General features: G+C 30.7%; 2 long non-coding RNA genes across 2 annotated transcripts; one reads left to right on the top strand and one right to left on the bottom strand.

Moving 5' to 3' along the window:
* Positions 1-8,528: 8,528 nt before the first annotated feature.
* Positions 8,529-9,367, bottom strand: LOC107939530 (uncharacterized). The gene is made up of 2 exons (XR_001695141.2): positions 9,105-9,367; positions 8,529-8,812 (listed from the first exon to the last, which is right to left on the bottom strand). It is a non-coding gene; the product is annotated as an uncharacterized lncRNA (long non-coding RNA).
* Positions 9,368-10,135: 768 nt separating this feature from the next.
* LOC107932288 (uncharacterized) lies at positions 10,136-12,872 on the top strand. The gene is made up of 2 exons (XR_001693360.2): positions 10,136-12,386; positions 12,530-12,872. It is a non-coding gene; the product is annotated as an uncharacterized lncRNA (long non-coding RNA).
* The last annotated feature ends 8,578 nt before the right edge of the window (positions 12,873-21,450 follow it).

Below are 21,450 nucleotides of genomic sequence, written 5' to 3'. Positions count from 1 at the left end.
GATATGAATTCATACCAATTGCATTAGAAAAACCTTAAATTTATTGCTCAACCAAAGCTTTATTTTAATATTTTTTGCACATTTTATATATACTATTATTTAATCCCATAACTGAGTTGGTGTGACAAATCAACCTAGCATCAATTAGGTTAGCAAAATTACTAAAGTATCTTTTCGCATTTAAAATAAGTTATATTATTTGAGGGTATTTTAATATTTATAAAAGATATGTGCATAAGATGTGATTTGAATCCATGCTAACTGCATTAAAAAAACCTTAAATTTACCACTCAGTTAATATTTATTTTTATATTGTTTATATATTTTAATTTTATTATGCACACTTTACCCCTATCAATTGTATATCTATCTATACTCACTATTATTTGAACCCCTGATTGAGTTTATGTCACAAGTTAACTAAGCACCAACTTTATTAAGTAAATTACTAAAATGTCCTCTTGTATTTAAAACAAGTTATATTATTAGAGGGTAATTTAGTCTTTTTTATTAAAAACAATAAAAAAATATGCATAAAATGAAGTTTAAATCCATGACAATTGCATTAGAAAACTTTAAATTTAACATTCAATCAAAGTTTTATTTTGATATTTTTTATACATTTTAATTTTATTTGCACCCTTTATTATCTTCATCAATTGTATATATCTAAACTATTATTTAAACCCTTGATTGAGATGGTGTCACGAGTCAAACAAGCTCCAACTTGGTTAGAAAAATTACGAATATATCCTTCCGTATTTAAAAGAAGTTATATTATTTTAGGGTATGTTGGGGATAAACCCGGTTAAGCAACGAACAAGTAAAATAACTAAGAAATTGAAAAGATCGAACACAAATATTTTACGAGGAAAAACCCTTCCAAAGAGGATAAAAAACCATGGGTAAAGATAATTTCACTAAAACGACAAAAACGAAGAGTACAAAAGATGGAGATAAAACTAAACCCCAAAACCCAAAATAAGAACCCTCAAAACATAAACACAAAATTTTCTGAAAGCATGTAAAAGTTAATACCTAAATGTGTTATGGGTTATTTTTCTAGGGTAGAAAAATTTCATATTTATAGGGTAAATTTGTAAGTCAAAGTCTTTCTATTTAAAAAAACCAATAAATAATTTGCATTTTGTGGAATTTGAACCCATGATATTTAGGTTGATAAAACTTTAGCTTTGCCATTCAACCAAAGCATTGTTTTAAAAGTTTTTATACATTTTAATTCTATTATTCACACATTATTTCTTCTTCAATTATATATATTGAGAATGTTATTAATTGAGTTGGTGTTACAAGTTAACTCGATATAAACTCAAAATTAATGACAATACTATGATAAATAATTTTAATGTGCTTACTATTCTAAATATGATGTATTTACATGTTGAAATTTTATTTTACTCACAATTTAATCTAATTTTTTTTATTTTAATATTGTACATATTGCATGTGTTATTATAAATTAGTTTCAAACTTATGTTTCATTATTTATTGTATGTTATTTAAACACACCCTCTGTGTTCTAAATACATAGTTTCCATATGCATATGTATGTGATAGAATTTCTAGTGTTAATAATTTTGTTGATTGATTTGGTGTCACAAATTAACTCAACACCAACCTAAAATTGATGACAATACCATAATAAACAATTTTATTCATTTAGTATACTTAATATGATGTATTTATGTGTTTAAATTCATTTTACTCACAATTTAATCTCTTTTTTTTCATTTTAATATCGTACATATTTCATTTATTATTATTAATTAGTTGTAAACCATACATTTCATTATTTATTATATTTTTAAACACACTTCTATGTTCTAAATATATGGTTTCCACACACATATGTGTGAGGTAAAATTTTTAGTATTAATAATGTTGTTGATTGAGTAGGTGTCAGAAATTAACTCAAGACCAACTTATAATTGATGACAACACCATGATGTCGAAATTTAGTGCAACTTACTACTACTTGAATTGGTCAAGATATTTATTTCTATTAGATTCAGTTAACAGTTTTGGTCCTTTATTTTTGCAAATAAAATAGGAGTACATTAACTATTCTAAATCAAATTAGTTGAGATATTTTAGGAGGTATTTTTGTTTATACATGTCTTACTCTTAGTCAAGTTGCAGCACTTCAGATTTCTGTTTTCTTGTATTATCTTGATTGAGTAATAATAATTTTCTTCTTATTTCCATTTCTATTGTCTGTATTTGTGTCAATTGGTATTAGAGCTAGGTTATTACCAAGTGTTTGATATTATTACTCAACCAACATGAATAGTGGAAGTGCTTCTTTGAGAATTGTTGTAGAAAAGCTTGTTGGTAATAATTATAATTACTGGAAGTTATGTATGAAAGCTTTTCTACAGGGGTAGGACTTGTGGGATCTTATTGAAGGTGATGAAACATCGATCCTAGCAAATACTCCGCAGAATGTCATATTACGACAAAAATGAAAGATCAAGTATGGGAAAGCTTTTTTTGCTTTGCGGACGTCGATCAACAAGGAATACATTGACTATTTTTATGATTTAAACTCAGCAAAGAAAGTGTGGGAGACTCTTCAAAAGTTGTTTACTAAGAAAAATACATCTTAGTTACAATTTCTTAAGAATGAACTAGTTGTAGTAACTCAAGGTAATTTGTCCATTGAAGAATAGTTCTTAAATGTGAAGAACTTGAGTTCTGAAATTTCAGAATTGGATATGAAGGAGCCAGTGAGTGATGCACGTTTGCGTCGCTATCATATTCGTGGAATGCAAAAAGACCTTATGCCCTTTGTTTCTTTAATTCAAGGGTAGGCGAATCAACCTTCAATTATTGAATTAGAAAATCTTCTTTCTAATCAATAAGCTTTAACAAAGCAAATGACAAGCAATAACAAGCTTTCTCCCAAATCAGAAGATGTGTTGTTTGTCAAAGATCAAAGGAGAAAGAATTTATACTCGAAGTCTTCACCGAGTGATAGAAACTAGTCCAGAAGTGAGGAACAGTCTAAGAGATCTTCCAAAGCTTGTTATAGGTACAGAAAACTTGAAAATCTCAAACGGGATTGTCGGGTGACAGTAGTGTGTGATCGATACGGGAAATTGGGCCATATTAAGGCAAATTGCCAAGTCAAAATGCAAGAAATTGAAGAAAATGTTATACATGACAACAATGAGTTCCAACAACCAACTTGAAGCAATGTTTATCCATTGAGGTTCTTGACCAACCAACTAATGTGACTTCTGCTGTGCACCAAGATGATGTGTTTGCAGATGTTCTTAACTACAACAAGGAATGAATTGTTGACTCTGGTTGTTTTCATCATGCTACAAGGAAGGATTCCTTTTTATCGGATATTCATCTGCATCATAAGAAAGTCATTGTGATAGCTGATAATTTCACTACATCCTGTGACGAAAGGAGATTTGAATGACGAAGATGTTCTTCTCAAGGATGTCTATCATTCTCCGTACGCAGCCTTTACTAGCAACTAAAGAAATGATGTAGAACCCACAGATAATGGATTATTGTAGAGAGCATGGAGTTCAGCATTAAATGACTTGTCCAGAAACCCCACAACAAAAAAGGGTTGTTGAGCGTAAATTAACTCATCTTAGATCAATTTGTTTGTCTTGGCTACACGCGAATATTCTTCTAAGAGAACTATGGGCAACATCTTTTCAAACTGCTTATTATGTCGTAAATCGGCTGCCTCCATGGCCAGGGATAGAACCATCACCTTTTGAGCTGCTATATCATCGTAAACCCAATTTAAGTTATTTTTGTATTTTTGGGTCTATTTATTATGTTCATGTATTGAAACAAAATCGAACTAATCTTGACCCAAAGGCTAAGAAATGCATTTTTGTTGGCTATGATACTCATAGGAAGGGTTAGAGATGTCTGGATTCAGAAACAAAAAATGTTATTATTTCTCGTGATGTGGTGTTCAATGAAGTGTCATGTCACAAAGATTATGCAAATGGCAGCAAAGGTACAGCAAGTCTTGCACTTTTTCCTGATGATTTTTATTAGGAAGAAATATTTCTTCAATTGAGGGATGTATTCAATCTAAGGAAAATATAGAGGCCATCAAAAGTAGTGAGACTATCACAAGCAAAAATCTTTCGAGACAGAAAATGTTGTCGAGCCATTTATTTGATTATATAATTGAGATAAATCTTTTTTTTTTTGTTTTATCTTGTTTTTTCATGGAGGAGTCATGTGAAAATGCGCCCAAACTGTACAATGAAGCTAAAGGAGTTCCAAAATAGGAAATGAAATGGTAGAAGAGATTTCAGCATTCAACAAGAACAACCCGTTAGTTTATAGGTTGAAGAAAAAGGCTGATGGTATGATTGACAGATACAAAGCTAGTCTTATTGCTCGTGGGTTCTCTCAACAATACGACTGAGATTATGGCTAGACTTTTACTCATGTTGCAATGATGACAACGGTTCAAGTAATCATTTCTTTAGTTGCTAGTAAAGGCTGGAAATTATGGCAACTAGATGTGAAAAATGCTTTCCTTTATGGAGAGTTGGATCCTAATATTTTTATGGAACAACCACAAGGATTTATATCTAAAGAGTATCCTGATTATGTTTGCCGACTTGAAAAAGCGTTATATGGTTTCAAGCAAGCTCATTATGCTTGGTTCGATAAGATTGCTCAATATCTCGATTTTTATGGTTTTAAATCTTCAGGTGCTGATCCGAGTTTTTTTATTAAGAAAACACCCACTATGTGCACATTGCTTTTACTTTATATGGATGATATGGTTATTACGAGTGATGATAGTGCTAAAATTAACAATCTTCAAGATGCTTTGATGGTTTGTTTTGAAATGAAAAGTTTGGGTGAAGCTGGTTGTTTTCTTGGTCTGGAAATTAAAAATGTGATGGTTATTTTGTCTCTCAAAAAAGATATGCCATAAATTTATTGCAAAGGTTTCGCATGGATGATTTAAAAGAAAAAAACTACTCCTATGGAAAATGCAACACTTTTCCGTCAACTTGTTCATAGTTTATTTTATTTAACTATCACAATGCCTAATATTGCATTTCTCGTGGGAGTTATTTCTCAATTTATGGATCAACCATGTGAGATTCATTTAATTGCAACAAAGAGGATTCTTTATTACATCAAGGGTACTCTAAGTTATGGATTAATGTATGCATAATCTAAGCCATTTTCTTTGAGTGGCTTTGTAGATGTAGATTGGGCTGGTGATGTGAATTACAGGTGTTCTACAACAAGTTTTTATTTTACAATAGGTTTTGCTGCGATTTCGTGGTGTAGTACTATTGTGGCTCTCCTAAGTTGTGAAGTAGAAAATGTAACAGCTATGATGGCTACTCAAGAATGTTTGTGGCTAAGGAGACTTATTCAAGAAATGGTGACTACTCTCAATCATCCAATTTAGATTTATTATGATAATGAGAGTGCTATAAAGCTTGCTGGGAATCCAATGTTTCATGCTCGTTTGAAAGACATTGAAATTCATTACCATTTTGTTCAAGAAAATGTGTTATCTCAAGATATTGAGTTGCAAAAAGTACGAACCGATGAACAAGTTGCAGAGTGTTATCTCAAGATATTGAGCTGCAAAAAGTACGAACCAATAAACAAGTTGCAGACATATTTACTAAGGCACTTGCAAAAGCAACGTTTGAAGGCTTTCATGAAGCTCTTGGTGTTATTGACAACAAGTTTGCACTAAAGGGGGCTGTCGAAATTTAGTGCAACTTACTGCTACTTAAATTGGTCAAGATATTTATTTCTATTAGGAGTCAGTCAACAGTTTGGTCATTTATTTGTGCAAATAAAATAGGAGTACGTTAGCTACTCTAAATAAAATTAGTTGAGATATTTTTGGAGATATTTTTGTTTAAATGTCTTTCTCTTATTCGAGTTGTAGCACTTTAGATTTCTATTTTCTTATATTATTTTGATTGAGTAATAATAATTTTCTTCTTATTTCCATTTCTATTGTCTGTATTTGTGTCACATGATAAAAAAGTTTTATTTATTTAGCATTCTTAATATGATGAATTTATATTTAAATTTCATTTTACTCACAATTTTATTTTTCATTTTAATATCGTACCCATTTCATTTGTTATTATTAATAATTTGTTTTAAACTATACAATTTATTATTTATTATATGACATTTTAAACACATTTTTATATTTTAAACATATGATTTCTACTAGACATGTGATTTTATATTATTCCATTCAAACTTTTAGGAATAACAAAATGTTATAACTTGCTTCTTCGAAAAACAAATGTAATACATTGCATAAATAATGATGACAATAAGTAGTATACAACTTGTTAAACCAAGGTTTTGAGCTTTGGCCCGCTTTCTTGAAATAGACTGAAGGAGTGGGGAAAAGGTTATGGAGTTTAGCTGTTTTTATTTTGGTTTAATTTATGACTTCACCTTAAAATATTCCTTTTTTTTATTTATTTGGTATCTAAAATGTTTTTAGCCCAAAGCATGCATTTCGAGTTTTTTTTTTACATTAATAATACGAAAAAATAATTATGAAAATGAGATGAAAACTAAATTATTTACTAGAATAGTAATAGGTGATGTTCCTAGCCACATCACCTATAAAAATAATAAATAATAATGAAAAATAAAAAATATATATTTGAATTTAAGAGGGTGTGCCAACCAAGGGAGTGGCACCCCATTTTCAACTACTATTTACTTTTTTTTATTTTATATATTATTAGTTTTATATTTATATTTTATAGTTTTTATAATTTAATTTAATTTAATAAAAAAATAGTTAAGTTTTTTTAATTTCATAATTTTATAAATTTTTAATATTTTATAATTATAAATTTTTTAATATTTAGAATAGTGATTAAATTGATAATATTTTGGTAAAATTGACATAAAAATATTAAGGTAAACTATCAAAATAGTCACTCAAGTTTTTTAGTAAGTTCCTATTTTGGTCATCAAAAATTTTAATATTTATAAAAAAATAGTTGAGTTGTTTTATTTTTACTTTTTTAATATTTTATATATTTTTTTTGGATATTTAGAGTAATGATCAAGTTGATAATGTGTAAACGTTGAGGGAAAGTGTATAAAATTTTTTTTTAAATAGAATCAACTTGATAGAATGTGAAAAATATTAAGAGCTAAATTTATTATTATACTAATAAAAAGAAGGTTACATTGACTTTCTATTTGGTGACCAAATATATTTTAATAGTGGAGTGACTAGAATTGAAAATTTACCTAAACAGAGTGAAGAAATTAACAAAAAGAAACTTCGGTGACCAAAAACTCTAATTCGCTAAAAAACTTAAGTGACTATTTAGATAATTTACCCTAATGTATTTTATGTCAATTTTATAAAAATAAATTATCAATGTGTTCATTATTCTAAATATTCAAAAATTATAATTATAAAATATTAAAAAAATTTAGAATTAATGAAACTAAAAACTTAGCCATTTTTCATTAAATAAAATAAAGTTATAAAAACTATAAAATATAAATATAAAACTAATAAAATATAAGAATTGTTTTAAAAAATATAAAATAAAAGTAAAAAGTAACTGAAAAAGGGCGCCGTCCCCAGTTCGCGACACCCCTTTTAAATTCAAATATTATTATTTTTTATTTATTTTTATTAAAATATTATTTTTAGGCTTAATATACCATTTAATATTTAAACTTGACTTTTTTTTTCTTAATTTGGTACCTAATTTTTTTAGCCTAATTCGGTATCTGAACTTGACATATTTTCTTAATTTGGTACCTAAAATTTTTTGTCCCAATTTGGTACTTGAATTTGACATTTTTTTTCCTAATTCAATACCTAAGTTTTTTTTTAAATTTAATTTGATCCAAGAGTTTAGGTACCAAACTAGGAAAAGTGTCAAGCTTAAGTACCAAATTTTATATTAAGCCTATTTTTTTAGGCAGTGTCACCTGACATATTAGCAACAACTCCTTTTACTATTCAAAATGATCCGTTCTCGTAAATAATATGCTTTCCACCCCATTTTCATAATTATATTTTATGTATTATTAATGTGAAAAACCCATGCATTTCTTATGTTTTTAATCCATTTTGTAATGTACTCTAAAAAAACTGTTTGATAACTTTGGCCAATGTAAAACCACCATGTGGCATGTTTGGTCAATAAAAAAATGTTACATGAAATTATCTTATCAAATATATAAAACTTTAAAAACATTATAAAATTGGAATAAATATTTAAAATTTAAAAATAAAATATATATATAAGTAAATATACATATAATTTCTAAACAATTATTTTCTTTAATTCCCCCTTTTAAATATTTTATTTTCCTTTTCTATTTTTTCTCTCTATTGTTCACCTCTCTTTTTTCAATTCTTCTTATCTTTCTTCTCTAGTTCTCCTAATGTTCTTGTTGCCACAATGCTGTAATAGGCCCAATTTGTCTGGGCCCATAAAAAAACCAAAACTAAAATAAAACAAACAAAAGAATAAAAAAAAACCAAAAATAGTAAAAGTCCACTGGTCCAAAAAGATTATTTACAACTTATTTAATCCAAAAATAAAGGCCCAAATATTAAACCTAATAAACCTACACCCAAAATCCCAAAGTCCCTTAGCCCAATTCACAAACGGCCCAAAAGGCCCAATAGTTTGAAAATACCAGAAATCTAAAAGTTTCTAGAACACGCTAGTACTGCAATCAAGCTTTCACAGGGGTTTTCCCACGCAAGGCTTTCACGAGCGGCTTTCTCCGTACGGCCGTTTCTCCACACCTGCAATAGAATACACGAGAAGAAGCAGTTAACAAAATACACAGCTAAATGACAGAAGGAAAATATAATTTTTATTTTTCATTTATTCTGTAAATCTGGCTATAAAAAGCCATTATTTGTACCTTGATTTTTTACACACATTACGCAAATCCAATACAAAGAATCAGCAAAAATCAGAAGGTGATTTAAATTTTTTTTCCTTCCGTCTTCAATATTTTTTTCTCTTTTTTGCATATACCTTGTTTTTGTAGTATTTTTTTCAAAAAGAAAAAAAGAGAAACGAGAAATTTACCTTCGTGGATGCATTGATGAGATCCCTTGTCTTCTCCGTCGAAATCGGGGTTAAAGATGCGGATTCTCCAATGAAAACAGTCTTTGAGTGTCGACTTTGATGGAAATAAAGGATGCTTCTACATCACTCACCAATTTTACTGGTGAACTGGTGATTAAATGGCCTTAACAGAGGAAAGCTGCTGCGTCGAAACCTTAATAATTGGGTATTCGGCTTGTAACAAATGGCTAATTGCCATTCAATTTTCTTTTAATTTTGGGCATACAACGAAATGACGCCGTTTCAGGGGAAGTAACCGGCACGTCAACCCGTTCAAGGACCCGGATCCGCGCTATTGCGCTCAAAATGGGTTATTTGTGCAACAGGTCCTTCCCCTTTGCGCCGCATTATGATCCGCTCCCATTTGCGTCTGATTTGTTTTGTTTTCTTTTAAATTTTTCCCAAAATTTGAGTGCTTTTGCATTTTAGCCTGCATCTCAAAGCAGTGTTTTGGGATTGGGGACATTATCAGATTTGGTCCCTGTGAATTCACGCGTGTTGTGCAGGGGTCTTTATTTTAATATTAGTAGTTTGTTTTATTTATAAATTATCCCTATTACTTTAAAGTCATTTTAATTTAGTTTTCTATCAACACCATGCATTTTTATTTTAGATAATTCGTTTTTTTATTATTTTTTTATTTTGTTGAAATAACATTAATAATTTTACTTTGTTTTAAAAAAATTGTTATTTTAAAATCTTCATATTATATTATGTTAAAATTATGAATGGTATTTTATTTAAACATTTTTATATACATGTACATATATAATATTTTAGTTGAGTTTTCTATTTGTGCAATTTGCCATTTTAAAATTCATTTAATATTCTTATAAATGTTAATCTATTTAAATAATTTTGCTTTGTTTTTTTTTGTGTAGTTATTTTGAAATTCTTTTTATTATATTATTTACACATTTTGTATAACGTCATATTTAAATATTTTTGTGTATATTTGTACATATATTATTTTAATAGAGTTTTTTTTTAAGATTCATCTAATGTTTTTATATATATGTAAAGTTATTCAAGAACTTCATTTTTGTATTTATAAAATTATTGCTTCTTTATATTAGGTTATTCTAATATTTATATAGTATCTCGTTTAAATGTTTTATGTATAATGGTATGTATATAAGATAGTCTAACTAAATTTTATATGCATTATTAATTTCATGCTATTTTTTTACTATATCTATTTCTATATATGTTTTTTTAAATCTATTATGTGTACTATACCTCATCATGTATTTTTAGTAGTCTCTCATATTTTATATATTATTTAAGTTATCATGTACATTGTCAATTTTTGAATGAATTTGTGTTTAAAATATTTTGCATATAATTTGGTTCCAACTTCTATTTTATAATATCTATTTCAATAATCCCATATCCCTAGTCTTTGTGCAAATTTGTCAACTTATATACTATATATATTATGTATTCATTAATTCATCATTATTTTGAAAATGTCTTATACTATATTGACTTCTAATTCTATTTTATTTTGTACAATTTTTATGGATCGTTTTATATTGTGCCATGTTAATTATTGTTGTATATTATTTTTGTATTGATTGTTCACCATCCATGCTTAAAAAAAATTTGGTCACATTGTACTTAGAATAATTGTACATAATTGTTGGATTTATTAATTGAGGTTTATTGTACTATATGTGTGCATATTATTTCATGTTCATTAACCATTTTCTATACAAATGTTTTATTATAATACATTAGGTATTCCATCTATTTTAAGGCAAATAAATGTGTTTTGAGCTAATTTCCAATTTTCCTTACTATTCAAAAATTTTGAAATAAGGCAATATTCAATATTTGGGGAATTCGGGAAATCGTGCCCTACCGTGCTGGGTATAATTTTTTGGTGAACTAAATATCTAGATATCCTTTTATAATTTTAACATACGAATTTTTGAGGGTCAAGAATCAATCGTATTTTTGAAGGTATAAAGGATCGTGTCCAATCGTGCTGGATATGATGCTGCATATCTTTGAAACGGGAGAATTTTGACCGCTAATTTGAACTATTCAAACATTTTAAAAAGAATCATACTTTGAAAAATCTTTTTTTAAAAAAAACTTTGATATAAGGATTGCATCGAATCAATTTGGTACCAATTTTTGAGCGTAATGAGGGTGCTCACCCTCCCTCATACGTAACCAACTCCCGAACTCATTTTTGATTTTACGTGAACCAAAATTGTCTTTAATTGAACAAAACGTTTTAGTAGGTGGCCCAATCACACCTAAATCAAGAGATTGATGACGACTCTACATTTTCGTTTTAAAAAGTCGATTCCCATTTTTCTTTCAAATAAAAAAAATGGTTTCGACAAATGCCATTAAATTTCTACAACTTTTCCTTGTCCTACTATAACTTCTTTTCTTTTCTTTTTTGTTTTTTTGAAAATTAGCTGGATTTTATTATTGAAAATAAAACAAAGCTCAAATCAAAAAATCCAAAATACAAAGTGGCCAATCCTAAAGATCGGCCCAAACCCAACAAAAGATAGGAGTTTGTTCTAGAAACTTGTTGCCATCAGCAACATTAAAGATAAACACGACTCCTGAGATAACACTAGTTAAAATATCTCACAAATTCTCACAGCTTTTAAATCCTACAATCCTTCCTCTTTTTGAAACTCTTTCCTCTTCCCCAAGTTTCAGCAAGACAAAAAATAGAACAACACCTATTAGCAGATTTACCCATTCCTCAGACGACCTCTTTCCACCATCTCCACGGCGTAACCAAGTACTCCTCCATTTTTCATCCTTTTGTTCTCCATTTCTTAGCCCTTTGTCGCTAGTAGATTGGCAGCTTCATTCTCTGCCCTTTTGCCATGTAAGAACTTGCACATCTAAAAAGCTTTACTTAGCCAAAGATAGTCTCTAATGATAGCACTGATCTCCAATTTATCATCCTCATCCTTTTGTAGTTTTTTCTTATTACTGATAAAGCATCACTCTCGACCTCTACTGCCATGACCCCTAGATCCAACCACATTTGAAGCCCTTGAGCACATGCAATAGTCCCTGCAGCAAAAACTGAAGGAACCCACACATTTTGAACAACTCTAGACCCCAATACCTTCCTTTACGAGTCCCTTCCAACAATCCCAGAACAAAACCTGTGCTCATCCTTTTTAAATGCATCATCAAAGTTAATTTTCACAAAGGGGCTCTCCGGTGGTTTCTACCTCTCTTCCACTCTCGACTTGACAGGTAAAACAATTTTTAGCCCATCCAATTCGCTCAAGTAATTTCTTACGAAATCTGCAGTTTCTAACATCGTTATCTTTTTGCTTTCATGTACCCATCTATTTCTTGTTGTCCATATCGCCCATAAACTACAAACAAAAATACAGCACTGATTCTAGGAATTATTCTCAAACAATCAGGTAACCCAACTAAAAAAATCCATATTTTCAATTAAGTTTGGCCACTTACAATTTAATTCTTGCCAAAATTGTTGTCACTAAACATTCCCGGAAGATATGTTCTTTGGACTCCACCTCATCCGCGCAAATAGTACAGAGGGCATTTGTTGTTAATCTTCTATATTGTGAATTACTTAGCATAGGAATAAAATTCATGAAGCAGCTCCATACTGTAATATTTAACTTTGAGGGGAAATTGAGTAACACCCCTGTTGACGCCTCTGTCTTAGACAGTGTCTTACACGAAATCGAATAATGATTCAATGTTTTAGACATGGTTTTACACATATTACAATACAATGTCAATGTCCCAGACATGGTCTTACATGTAATCACATCTCGATAACTTAATGTCATGACATTTGTATTCTATACTATTCCTAAGGTTCGTACGAGACTTTTGGATGTCGTAACTTCGTCGATACTTGCTCGTATTTGATCTTTTGACATTCGTAGCAATTCAATGATAATAAAACATATATAATTCAATTCAAAGACATTTATTTGCATATGAACTTACCTCGTGTTCAGAATAAACGGACGGAATCAACTATTCGATAACCTTCGATTTTCCCCGATCTAAATACGATTTCTTTCGTTCTTAATCTATATACATTCAAAATTAACTCTTTTATTCATCAACACATTCAATTTAATCCACAAACACATATTTGGGTATTTTTACACTTTATCCCCTAAAGTTTCATAGTATTATAATTTTGTCCCTATTTCATAAATATACAAAATTCACAAAATTTAATATGGTCCATGCTTAGCCGAATTCCCTATAGCTTCATAACAGCCCATATTTTTATTTATTTCACACTTTTAACCACAACATTTTACATTTTCTCAATTTAATCCTTTTTTATGCAATTTCACTAAAAATCACTTTACAAAACAAGATAACCTATCAACAAATACTCATTTTCCATCATCAAACATTCAAGAGCTCAAGCACTTATCAATGGCATTTCACAAAATCATCAACACTTTCAAAAATTGAGACATGGGCTAGTTAGTACTTAAAGCAACAATCACAAAAACGTAAAAATCATAAAAAAAATCGATTAAAAAATCATAGCTTAATCAAGCTATGCAAGTGTTGAAAATTTAAAAGCTTCAAAACCCTTTCTTTTCCTTTGATATTCGGTTGGAAGATGAAGGAAATAAAATGATTTTAGCTTTTGTTTTATGTAATATTAACCATTTTACCTTTATTTAATAAACTATTTATTCATCAACTATAACGCCATTAATATCCATTAACCTTATCAATGGCATAATAACATCATAAGGACCTATGGTTTAATGAACCATAGCAATTAAGCACTTTTAACTTACAACATGCTACTTTTATATTTTACGCGATTTAGTCTTTTTTCTCAAATTAAGTTATTAAATGAGAAAATTAACTCACGAAATTTTCAAACATATATATTCACATGCTATAAATACCAAAAATAATTTTAAAATAATTTTACAACCTTGTATTTGTGGTTCCAAAATCATTGTTCCAATTTAGCTAAAACTGGGCTGTTACAGATTGACTCCTCATAGTTTCTTGTAAAATTCCCTGAAATATGTCTTGTTGTAAAATTGATTAGCCATATTTAATTATTGCATCAAAAGCTTGTAAACACTACGAACTAAAAAGTCCCCTGAAGCCTCGTCTTTCTAGACCTAGAAATCCTCATGTAGAACTTTTGATATAGGGATATTAAGAGTTTTGTTGGCATCCGACTTAGAGAAGGTATCCTTAATAGTCCCTCTTTCTATTTTCTTGAAGAATCATTTATTAAAGTTGCCACCATCATATTATTTGAAATAATATCACTATTTTTTAATCTGTAATCCTCAAATCCCAACACCCGTGCATCTCCTTTAACTTGAATTTTCGGTACCTACACACCAGCACAGCCCACCTTGAAGGAAGCCTTTGGTTGCCCAAACACTCTTCTAAGTAAATGAAGGTATATTCCCCAAACTTGCTTTTAAAAAGTTTGTCGTTGGATAATGTTTAGCTTTTAACGTGCAAGTAAGCAAAGAATTCAGATAAATAATTAACCTCCAACTTTGTTTTACAAGTAATGATAAATTAAATTTTGCTAAACAACAAAATCCGATACCCTTATTCTCCTTAAGTTCGCATAAATTCCTCCACTCACTCCAATTGATGCCCCTCTTCCCATGCCTTTTTTGCACAAAAAATTCATAATAATACTCTCTAATTCATTGCAAAGTGTTTTTGGTAGTAAGAAACATGACATCGTGTACGTTGGGTTCGCTTGTAGCACAAATTTTATAAAAATCTCTTTTCCTCCTTGTGACAAAAACTTTGTGCTCCAATTATTAATCTTAATTTTCATTCGATCTTTCAGTATTTGAAAAGTTATTTTCTTCTTTTGTCCAACCATGTTAGGAAGAACCAAATATCTTTTCAGATTTTTAGAATTACACACATTCGAAACCTACGCCACCAACCCCTTAACCTGATTAAACATATTCAAACTGTAAAACACTGTTGATATTTCATAATCCACACATTGTCCGGACACCTCATCATATTCTTTTAGAATTGCTTTTAAAACATCTGCCCCTTTTTTGAAGCTTCATCAAATAGAATACAATCGTCTGCGAACAATAAATGAGATATTTTTGGACTCCTTCGACAAATTCTAGCACCTTTCAATAAACCCTCTTGCCTAGCAAATCGCATAAGAGTAGAAAGGTTTTCACTATATATTAGAAATAAATAGGGACTTAAAGGGTCCCCTTTCTTTAATCCTCTTATTGGTTGGAATCTCTGTCCCACTTTCCCATTAATCACTACAGGATATGAGACAGAGTTGATACATCTCATAATAAGCTCCACCCAAGAAATTGCAAAGTCCATTTGTAACAGCATACGTAATAAAAATGACCATTCAACATGATTATAAGCTTTACTCATATCTAGCTTAAGCGCTATTGAACATTTTCCTTTCGTTCTTTTTTGCTTAAACGAATTAAGAATTTCATAAGCGAGCAAAATATTATCTGTGATCAATTGGCATGGAACAAAAGTGTTTTGAGCCTCATAAATGCAGCAATTTAAAACTTGTTGAAATTCATTTGCAATCGTTTTAAAAGTAATTTTGTATACACCATGCAAAGACTTATTAATCTAAAATTTGCCAAATTCAAAGGCTAAATAGTTTCTGGTAAAATAATTATGTTGGTAACATTAAGAGAGTCCATCGACATACCTCTATTCAATATATCCAAGCTAAAATGGCTCACATCCACTCAAATAATATGCCAGAATTTTTAGAAAAAAATTGTTGGAAAGCCATTAACTCTAGCCATTTTTGTAATAGCCTATTTTTAATGAAATAGAACAGTGGTTTTGAGACCACAAATCTGAGTCCATAAGAAAAAATATTTTAATATTATTGCATGATCTGCATTATGATAGAAATGTCGTATAAAAATTTCGTTAAGAAAATTTTACCGATTACATGTCTACTTTGATAAAGGACCAAATTGCATAAAATGCAAAAGTTGAGTTCTAGTAGCTATAAGTATCAAATAGCTATGGAATTCAAAATTGGTGGTCTTTATATGACAAATAGACTATTAAAAGGAGTTAGTAGATAAGTATGCTTAATCATCCATGGAAAATAAAATAAAGAAAATGACTAAATTGGAAAGAAAAAGATGAAAAGATGATAAATAATAAAATAACATAAAATATCATCATATTATCATTTTTCCTAAAACAAAAACATGGAAACCCTAGTTTTTTAGTGTTGAGTTCAAGCTAGTTATTTTGCTCAATTAGATCCGGATAGACCAAATACGGAATTGGATTGAGGAAAAGAAAAAAATATCAGATTAGTAGATTACAATTCACGAACACTTGTCGTGGTAAGTTCGTGTAATTAAATTGTGTACATTTATATGTTTGAAATTGAATTTTGTATAATATATATGAATTGTGTAATTGCCATGTATATGAAATTGATTACATATCTGACAAAGTTTGATAAATGTTAAGTCCTATTTGAATAAATGAAATTCAATGGATACAAGATTCCCAAATTAGTTGTGGTCCTGCATATGTTGTAGACATTCCACAGCTTGAAAGAGCATCCCGTTATTAGTCGTCTCAACCTTCTCGTTATATGGTTCTTGCAAGCTCTCCGTTAATAGCTCTTCAGAGCATCCCGATTGGTTGTGATTCTGTATGTGTTGTAGACACACAACTCTTATGAGCATATCGTTATATGGCTTTTCGTGAGTTTTCCAATTAAAGGCTTTTTGTGAGCTTCCTAATTAATAAATCTCAGGACCTTCCTGATATGGCTCGCTTGAACTTCTCGATACATGGCTATTTGGAGCTTCCCGATTAATGGCTCTTTGGAGCTACCGGTTATTGGCTCCCATGAGCTTCCCGATTATGGCTCTTATGAGCTTCTCGTTATATAGCCCAGCTAAGCTTCCTGTTATACAACTCAAATGGGTTTTCTGTTATATGGCTTGAGAGAGGGCTTCCCGATTATGTGCTTTAAGGAGCTCTCTCAAATATGAATTGACGGGTTACAGTTTGTACGCTTCAAGTGTACTACCTGTGTATCCATCGACATTTCTAATAAATTTAACGGGCAAAGTTTCCGACATGTGATAATCTGAATTTGAGATAAAATATTATGAAAATGTAGATGTTATATGAATATATGATGTGGAAAAACATGTAAATGAAAATTTGTTACATGATGAGCTCATCCTTGTTTTTTGATATTCACATGAATTACATGACTAAAATGTTTCTTAAGATTATATGTGTTTAGGAAAATTGCCAAATTTCTTTGGATGAATTTTTCATGCTTCCTTTAAATGTAAATGAATGGTAAATTAATTTCTATTATACAGACTTACTAAGCATTATATGCTTACTCTGTTTTATTTTCCCTGTTCTATAGTACTAGGAAGCTCGTAAAGGTTGGAGGTTGGTAGGAGCATCATCACACTATCCATCGGCTCATTTCGGTATAAATGGTAAACTCATTTTGGTTATAATGGCATGTATAGGTTAATTAGCCAAAATGTTGGCATGTAAATATTTGATTGATAATAGCCATTTGAATGGCTTATTTTGATATGTTTTGATGTATATATAAGTGTATTTATCATGTTAAAAGTATTAATATTGATTATACATATATGCATTTGGTTATTTAGGTAAATATGAACACTAAGTTGACATGGTAATAAATTTTCATTTGAGGTGCCTAAGAGCACATTGGTTGTGTGTGGTAATATGTTATGTTTAAGGCATGATTTTGGCTTGATTTGAATGTCTTGAGTTGGTTGGTGAATGTGTTTAAGTGTTAATGTAGGTGGAAGACAAATTAAGTGAGAAATGTGGCCTTGAAAATGGCTTATTTTCATCGACACGGGTAGAAACACGGGCGTGTGTCTCAGCCATGTGTAACACACAACCTAGCATATAGGTTTGTGGTTTGGTCGTGTGTCCCTTGCATATTCAAAATTTTAAAAGAGAATGCTAAGAGTTGATCACACGGCCTGACACATCGGCGTGTGGCTTGGCCGTGTGACCCAAGCCAGAGAGTTACATGGGTACTAAAACGAGCTAAGACACTGCCGTGTGCCCTATTTCAACATGGGCGTGTCACTTGGTCTTGTGAGCCACATGGCTTGACCATACAGGCATGTGTCCCCTGCACTTAAGAAATTTTTGAAGTTTCGCGAAAAATTGTCTAAGTACCCAGTTTAGTCCCGACTTATTACTAATACATATTTTGAGCCTCAAGGGCTCATATAAAGTACAATATGATTGATTTATGGTGTGAATGCTAAGTGACATGAAATATCTGTCTTTGATCTATAAATCCTAGTAATGCTCTATAACCCTTTCTGACGACGAATATGGGTTAGACAATGCGGTCGTTGAGAGCACCAATAATATCTTATCCGAAAAAAATATGATAAAAATACTAGTATAAGGAAAGTAAGGTCAAATCCTCAGGGATCGAATTTGTACAGTTGCTTGTTCCTCGAAATCCTGGTCAGAATCGTGCCCAAGAAATCCTACGTATTTGGAAAAAAAAATTAAAAGTTTTGATCTGGAAAAAATAAAATAAAACAGAATTAAAATTTTTTATTGGAATTTCAAAAATTAAAAATAATAGAAATAAAAAAAGTTGAGGAAAATGTGTTCTTATGGAGAGATTTCAGGCTCCGATTGCCTCGATTCACCTTGAGTTCAGTCCTTGGCTTTTAGGTAATCCATTTCAAACAGAATAATCCAGTTATAGTGGAAGAGGACGTCTACGACCACCAACTCCAAGAATTTAGACTTACAATTTAGGGGAACCTGACTCTAGCCAACAATCGCTTCTGTAGGATCATCTTATACTAGATCATCAATTCTCAATGGCAAATCTCACCCCATTTTGTCTCTTGGGCTCACTAACCTTTGACACAGTAAGTTAATAAATGAACTGTGCAACCTTCCCAAAACATACAAAGTTGTTGCCTTTGCACACGTTGAAAAGATCATCTTTTAAGGGATATGGACCGATATGTCAGCCCCGTAATGCGAAGAAGCAATAACTATTCGTAGAGAAGGCTAAGTACGGATTCTAAGCCTCATGAACTCTTTTTGGGGAATTTTGATAACCTTTGGCTAGATAAATTTAGTGGCTCATGAATTTTGAAAAAAAAACAAATAAATATAATGGGAATATAATTTTTATTGAAAGAAAATATGAAAAGAACAAAAGAGCTCAACTTTATGGGGAGAGAATGTTTACAGGAAAGATGATGTAAAATTTGAGTCACTCTATCCCCTATTTATAGTACTAGGAAATCTAGTCTAGTCCTACTTAAATTCTAAAAGATAAATACAGATAACTAAAGATAAATGAAAACAAATCCTAAAATTAAATCTAAATAATTATCCTAATATAATTAAACATTAAATAGAGTCTTGTGCTATAAAATCTCTTCTTTTGCACTTTTTCCCTTATATCTTCCATTCTTGCATTTTTGGCACCACCTTTTTCCCTATTCGCATATTGGCCCATTTTATCTCCAAATCTGCACTTTTTGCCTTTAAATTTTCTTTTTGCCTCCATTTTAGTCCCTGAAAGATAAAAGACCATAAATAGCTTAAATTAGTAGGGTCATACTCAAAATAAACATGCAATTAGCACATAAAGATATATCGTTTTAGAGTATTATCAAATTCCTCCTACTTAGCCCATGCTTGCCCTCAAGTATGGTTCCTATCCACTATAAAATTTAGATCTTGCCATAAAAGGAATACTACTCCAAAGTTTTATAAAAATTAGTCAAAATGCATATGAAAAATAAAGATAACCCTTAACTTGCTTTAAGCAAAATTGAAAAAACATTTCAATTAACACACACAAAAATTAAGATCGACTTGAATTATTTCATGAAAATTAGGTAGTTTACCAAACCTATCAAGACACCTTATTTGTTTCTACCTTTAGTCCCTAAATTTTATCTTTTTATTTTATTTTATTTATTATTATTTAATTATTATTATTTATTTTTTCTTAGGAATATATCGAACCTTTTGACGCGAAGAGATAACAGCCAAGCACCCCACCCCGGTTACTCAGCCCAACATACTCCTAATTTTTATTTTTCTTTAAGAACATATCGAACTTTTTGACGCGAGGAGAGATGACAGCCAAGCACCTTACCCCAGTTACTCAGCCCAACATATTCTTAAAAATTAATTCCGGTTAGCGAAATTTTACCTAACACATCACACAACCTTAGGATGACAACCCAAGCACCCTACCCCGGTTACTCAGCTAGTCACAACTTAAGCTGCATTCATAATCACGGAAACATTATTATTAAACGAAATTTTAACTTTGGAGGACTTAAGAAAAACAATCAAGTGTCAAAAAAATAAGTTTCAGTAATCACCTTAATAGTCATGAACGTATTTTAAGCATGCAATTGTATTAAGTGTCCTCTTTGTATTTAGACTTAATCAAATTTACTAAAAGCAAAATGGGGTTAACTCTATTAATCATAATTATTTAACATAATATAAATAAAACAGTGGAGATGGAATCAATTAGGCAAAATCATAACTAACTTTGTAGACAAAAAGCATGCATGTGGGTCAAAGAGTGGGCAAGTCGTGGTCAAATTTTTGGGCATGAAAAGAGGTAGAATATTCTTAAAAAAAATTGTATGGGCAGCAACGACCAAAGAAACAGAAACGACAAAAACAACATTTAAAACGATAGAAATAACGAGGAATACCTCCCCCTACTTAAAACACATAGTCCTCGATATGGAATAAATAAATAAATAGATGGAAGAAAATTTAGCAGAACTCCCCGTGTAATTTCTATCGTTTGCGCATAATGGCAATGAGTTCAGCTAGTTGCTAGCCAAAAGTGTCGAGTTGAGCCTCGATGCGCTCTAAGCGTTGCTCAAAGGTCATCGAAGGCTGGGCTTAAGTGGGTACTTTGTTCTGATTTTGCTGTCGAAAGACTCGTTCAGCCAGTGTGGAGTGAACGCCTGGAGGGACAAAACGGAAGAAAGATGAAGTGCCAAGAAGTAGTCCCGTTGAGTTGAGGCATCGAGCATCCAAAGGATCAGCCTGACAAGCAACATGCAAATCTGAAATAAGAGTATTAAAACCATGAAGAGAAAATAACAGTTATGGAATAATGGAGCCTAAAATTAGAGGACGCTTTGCATTTATAACATGCTCGAATTGAAGCACATACCAATAGCCCAAATTTACCGGACGACCAGTATACATACACCATAATAAGAATAATTCTGTC

This window comes from Gossypium hirsutum, chromosome A12 (genome assembly GCF_007990345.1).
Source record: "Gossypium hirsutum isolate 1008001.06 chromosome A12, Gossypium_hirsutum_v2.1, whole genome shotgun sequence".
NCBI lineage: Eukaryota > Viridiplantae > Streptophyta > Magnoliopsida > Malvales > Malvaceae > Gossypium > Gossypium hirsutum.
Note: the sequence above shows the minus strand (reverse complement) of the source record. Positions and strands in the feature narration are given on the sequence as shown.